The sequence below is a fragment of the Medicago sativa genome, chromosome 8, assembly GCF_051527215.1.
Source record: "Medicago sativa cultivar Bolivia chromosome 8, Bolivia_mono, whole genome shotgun sequence".
Classification (NCBI taxonomy): Eukaryota; Viridiplantae; Streptophyta; class Magnoliopsida; order Fabales; family Fabaceae; genus Medicago; species Medicago sativa.
In genome coordinates, this window is record NC_140756.1 from 18,673,190 (window position 1) to 18,679,189 (window position 6,000).

Sequence of the window (6,000 nt, forward strand, 5' to 3'; positions counted from 1 at the left end):
TGCAGATTTTTCGGACAAATTGATTTCGAGACACGACTTCGAGGCTATGCACACTGTAAAGTCAGCATATATACTTCCTCAAAGAAAAAGGTGCATCATGCTTCGTATATAATGTTTGACCAGATCAGCAGTGACGAGTAAACCATCAAATTGGCATATGATTTTGTGAAGTTCTTTTAAATAGGTATGTCAAATTATGAATATTTCAAATGTTACTTAACGTCGTTTTAATGTTACTCACATTCATCCTTTTGTCAAACTTAGTTGCTTAACATCGTTTTACTGGGACGAAATTGATACTAAGTAGTAAAATATAAGGATGTAAACGAAACGTGATAACAATAAAGTTTGACAGAAAGATAGATATGAGTAATGTTTCACCGAGTAAGAGACGTATTTGAAATATTCATAATCTCATGGATCATTTGAAAGCGCAATAAATTACATGGATAAATTTGGTGGTTTCCTTTGATTATATCTAATTGAGTTTATGTTGTTGAAGATGCAGAAATGAAGAGCCTAATTAACTAGAATCTGTTTGCATTTAAATTTGAGGTTTTCTTTCATCTCTAGTTCCATCAATTTCAATTTTTCTGTATCTATTTTTAATCTGTAATTCAACTTTTTTCATTAGTGGTAAACAATATGCATCTCTAAATTAATTTGGTTAGACTCATTATCACACATCACATTATTTCAATATATGAAAAATGGTTTACTGCATCCACCTCTGATACACATAATTTAAGTACCAAAATGATTTCTAGTATTCATCAGAAAACACAAATAATTCCTATAAAATATAGCCCAAAATAAAAAAGCATGACAACTGTGATAAGAACTAATTTTTTATTCAAGTTATACTATTCTACTAATTGTGATTTAACATAGTGATCTACAAATTGAAATTGGGGGTAGTTACCACAATAGGGCTTCTCACCACATGCTTCCCATCCTGCCATGTGATGTAACCAAAAGCTACTTCATTATTTTGTGTCATTCTAGGGCCTTCAATCCTCAACTTGTAGCTTAGCTTCTCACTCTTCTTATTGAATACCAACTTATTGGGGATAACACTAACACGGTATCCTTCAACAGGCGTAATGCTAGCAACATAAATAGCTTGTCCCTCACCAACATTGGTAACTGTTCTATGAAATTCTTGGATGGTCCTTGAAGAAGCATTTCCAACATTGAAAAAAGCTATAAAAGAAGGGTAATTAAGATCCAAAGAAGGTTTAGAACAATCATTGGAAGAAGATCTTGTAATGGTAGTGATGTTTTTTTGTGTGAAGTTAAGTGCACAAAGAAGATTAACATAATCTTGTACACCAACATCATAAACAAGACCAGGGTCAATTGCTCTGTTGGGGTTGATATGACCAGCTCCTTGTGCAAAAGGTGTTGCTACGTTGTTACCTTTTCCAATGTCTTTTATGAGTTCCTTAGTATTATCAAATATGTCTGATGTTGTCATCATTGCTGACCTAATAGCTGCAGGGCTCCAATCAGCATGTGCTCCTTTCAAAAGTGCTCCTACACCAGCAACATGAGGGCATGCCATAGATGTTCCACTTAAAACATTAAACTTGTTGAAGAATTTATTACCAGACTCAAGAATTAACACAGGTACATTTGTGGGATATGAAGCTAAGATTGATGTACCAGGAGCTGTAATATCAGGTTTCAACACATATGGACAACTATTTGATGGCCCTCTTGAACTATAATAATCGACCCTAGGTGCTGGTTTTGTACCAAAAAATGTTAATCCGAGAGACATGCTTGCCGTTGAAACCGAGTTAGAGTTACTCTTGATGTATGATTTGGCAATTTCTCCATTTATTGGACTAATAAAGATGGATGGAAAATTCAAGACTAAAATCATATCACTTATTTCTGAGATGTTTGATATGAAAACACCTCCAACAACATTTGCTTGAAACATATTAGAAACTTGATCAGTTGGATCTCCATTTTTATCCTCACAAACCACAATCTTGCTCTTCACTTTGATTAATTCTGTAACATTTTCACACATATCCATGAAAACAATTTGAAAATTACTAGCAGAGAAATTTCCTATATAGGAAGACAAACCGGTGAGTGAGACTCCATTACCAAGTGTAAGTATCCCACCAAATTCACGGTCCAAAGTACCAGCAGCAACAGTTGTTACCCATGGTGCTTCATTGCTAAGCTTTTTAAAGAAGGGGCCATTATTACCTGCTCCAGTAGACACAAACACACCCTTTTCCATAGCTGCAAAAGAGGCTATTGCAATTAGATCTTCATACAAAGGTAGACTGCCGAAGCCTAATGATATTGAAAGTATGTCAACTCCGTCCGATACTGCGGCATCAATTGCAGCTAATACATCAGATGAAACTACATATGCAGATGAAACTACATCTGCAGGGTTCGTCCATCCAACCTTGTACATTGCTACTTTAGACAATGTAGCTATTCCTCTTGCGCTTCCATTTGCATAACCAAAGAATGACGCACCGTCAACTTGATTCCCAGCTGCTGTTGTTGAAGTGTGTGTCCCATGACCAACTGTGTCACGTGTGCTGTTGACAATTGTTGAACTAATGTTGGGATTTTCCGCCAAGAATCCTTTGTTGAAAAACCTAGCTCCAATAAGTTTGTTGTTGCACAGAGATGAATGGTTGGTATTTTCAAATTGACATAACTTGCCTTTCCATTTTGAAGGAATTTGAGTCATTCCATTATCATTAAAACTCTCACTTTCTGGCCAAACACCAGTGTCAATGACACCAACAATAACATCTTGGCCATAATCAGAAGCTGGCCATGCTCCTTTGTAGGGATTAAGGCCTATGAATTGTGGTGAGTGTGTTGTGAGAAGTTTCAAGTGTGTGTCAGGTTGTGAAGAAATATAACCATGTAAGGTTTTGAGGGCTTCATGCTCTTGAGGTGAGAGATTAGCACTAAAACCATTCATAACATTAGTGTATGTATAAATGATCTTAGAAGAGGTAGGGTTAGGGTTAGGATTATTGTTGTTGGTAGTAATTACTTGATAAAGAGTGGATTCATACCAAGCATTTTGGTTGGAGTAAGGTTTTGGCATAGCAGATAAATTCATATGAATGATATAGTTATGAGAAGAGTGAGCCATTGTGAAAATGAAGTGAAGACATGTAACACAGGAAAACCAAAAATAGAGAGTAATATTGAAAGCCATGATTGAAGAAGTGTTTTGAATTGTGGTGGCTCTTTGGTTTCTTCTGAACATATTTGTAGAGAAGAGAACTAACTTCTCTTTTAAGTTTGAGGAGAAATCCAGATTCTCTAGCCCACGTGGCAGCATATGAGCAGTTCGATACGGTTGATAATGACTGAACAATATATTCTTCTCCAATTTGTTTTTAAATTTATTTTATATCTAAAATTTGAGTAACTTTTTTAACACACACACTAGTGTAATATTAATTGATCAAAGTGGTAAAAGTAGTTGAGTAGCAGCATATTGATCATATGCTTTCTGATTTTTCACGTGTCAACAGCGTCACACAAACAAATAAATGGATGTTGAGATTTCCACTCTTTTTCTCTAAATGGAATGGGAATCAAACCATAATAAATACAAATCTCACTTTAATTAAGTAAACAACAAATTTTTGCCTAAAAAAATGAAAGAGCAGTATGCTTTTGCTTTGAGAGGGTGAAGAAACAAAGTGACATGTTACCACTTTTGCAAGAGTTCTTACCCAAAAGTTTAAAATAATCTTACCCGACATTCCATATAAGCTCTTCTTTTAAAATTATTTTTGTCTTCTAATTAAATAATTAGGTAAAAAAAAAAAAATCTAAACACATTTGTATAAGAATAACCATATAAATTAGATAAAATATTTAAATCTAAAGACATTAGTATGTATAAGAATAACCATATAAATTAGATAAAATATTTATAAAGATCAAGAACATATTTAACTATTCTTTTTTTAAAAAGCACCATGCATATATTTTAGATATACAAAGATGTATGTAATTTGAGAATATCATGCATATATTACTACTATCATGTATATGTAGGATTTGAACATCACCTTCAAAATTAACTCTATTAAGTTGTTCTGCAGTTAAAACTTCGGTACAAGGGACTTCACATTAGGTGAACGTCTTGCATGCTATCATTCCTCTGCACCCGTCTTTCAAACTTTCCATCAAACCCAATGCCACAACTCATCGGCCGACCACCACCAGTACCACGTCGTCGATCTCCGCCACTCTGTCAAATGCTGACACTGATGTTGAGTGTTGACATCATTGAAAGTAATAATAATTAATTGTTAGATCTATTTCTGTAAGTTATTCGCATTCTGAGAGAAACAAGGGGGTGAATTGAACAACACTTTGGAGATAATAATAATCAATATTCATATTAAGATCTAAACAACTATGAGTTTCTTCATCAACCTTGACCATACTGTTCTTCTTTTTCCTTCACCCTCTTGAATTGTAGGAGGAGATCCTACAAGAGTATAAAAATATGTTTCTTTTTGTTGTCTTTATTATAGTAGGAAAATTTATAAAGTGAAATTATTGTGGGTAATAAGCATCCAAATCTGGTGATGTTAGTTGTTATTGTGATCAAAAGCTGTAAAAATAAAAAATGCGGTGATATCACATTCACAGTAGAGGGAGAAGTTATGTTTTTATTTTTTTATTTTTTATTTTCTTTTGATTTTATTGTTGGATTGGAATGAGACAAAAAAATTACCACATAGGAGTGGTGAAATGGGTGGATGGATTTATAGGTGTCAACTAAAAATTACCCTAACTTTCATATCTTTATATATTTTTATTTTTTTTCAAAGAATATCTTATAATATATTATATCTTATATAAAAAAAAAGAGATAAAATATTGTCATAAAAGTTGTTTAAAATTGATTGTACAAATATCATTTCTCTTATACACAACAAAACATGGGTTCTTAAATTGCATTAGGTATTTAGACAATTCGGACATCTCCATTTCAAGGGGTGAAAATGTATATGTAGACAATTTGGGCAACGGGTGAAAAGGTATTATCAAGAAACCAATACTAAAAACCTTTTGGGCCATATATGTAGTAACTATTGTAAATTATGCTCTAATCATATAAATAATTTTGTGCTTTTACAATCTTATAATTAGGGTGAAGAAGTCTTCTTGTTAGTAAGATTCAACATGAGCACAACTACATAAGCACTAAAAATGAGAAAAATGTGCAGTCAACCCTTTATTTATTAGTTCACCATATTACACATTTAAAAGGTGAAACCTTTCGATATTATAGCAATAACAAAAGAAAGATTTGTTATTGTGGGCAACAATAACAAAAGCAAGATTTGTCATCCAAACATCTCCCATTTGCTTGTTTATTTTTGCATGCATCTTGGCAAAATTTTAAGCAAGCCGAAATATTTGGTTCATCACAGACATGAGGTCCATGGCGAAAGCACTCTTTTGCCTCAGACACCATCGTTTGATTTCCTGCAATGAATAGTATAATCAAATCAAATGTTAACATGCTTAGACAAAGAACCCCTAACTTATAAAAAAATTGTACTCCCTCCGTTTCAAAATGAGTGTCGTTTTAGGTGTTTACACACATATTAAGAAATGCAATGATTAAAAGAAAGAGAATGGTTATTTTACCAAACTATCCTTATTAACTATTGGTTAGTTTTAAAAGTAATACTTTGGAAGTGGTGTGCAGAGTATTAATTGGAGGGTACAATTGAAAAGAAAAAGTTATTATTGCATTGGAAACTGAAAGTGACATTCATTTTGAAACAATTTTTTTTGGCTAAAGCGACACTCATTTTGAAACGGAGGGAGTACAAAACAAAATGAAGTGTCTTAAATTGTACCAAAATTCATGGAGAAAACAAGTAAAAGAATGGAAAAACAAAAGAGGGTTTTCATGTTTATGATTTTGGGAGAATTGTTAAGGGTTTAAGGTTCAAAGTTCAAAGGTGT

The 6,000-nt window shown here is 33.2% G+C and overlaps 1 long non-coding RNA gene and 1 pseudogene across 2 annotated transcripts; both read right to left on the reverse strand.

Moving 5' to 3' along the window:
* Window positions 1-676: 676 nt before the first annotated feature.
* Window positions 677-3,359, reverse strand: LOC146897525 (subtilisin-like protease SBT3 pseudogene; annotated as a pseudogene). The gene has a single exon (XR_015023392.1). The product of XR_015023392.1 is annotated as a subtilisin-like protease SBT3 pseudogene (transcript).
* Window positions 3,360-5,233: 1,874 nt separating this feature from the next.
* On the reverse strand, window positions 5,234-6,000 carry LOC146897526 (uncharacterized). The gene is made up of 2 exons (XR_015023546.1): window positions 5,892-6,000; window positions 5,234-5,511 (listed from the first exon to the last, which is right to left on the reverse strand). It is a non-coding gene; the product is annotated as an uncharacterized LOC146897526 (long non-coding RNA).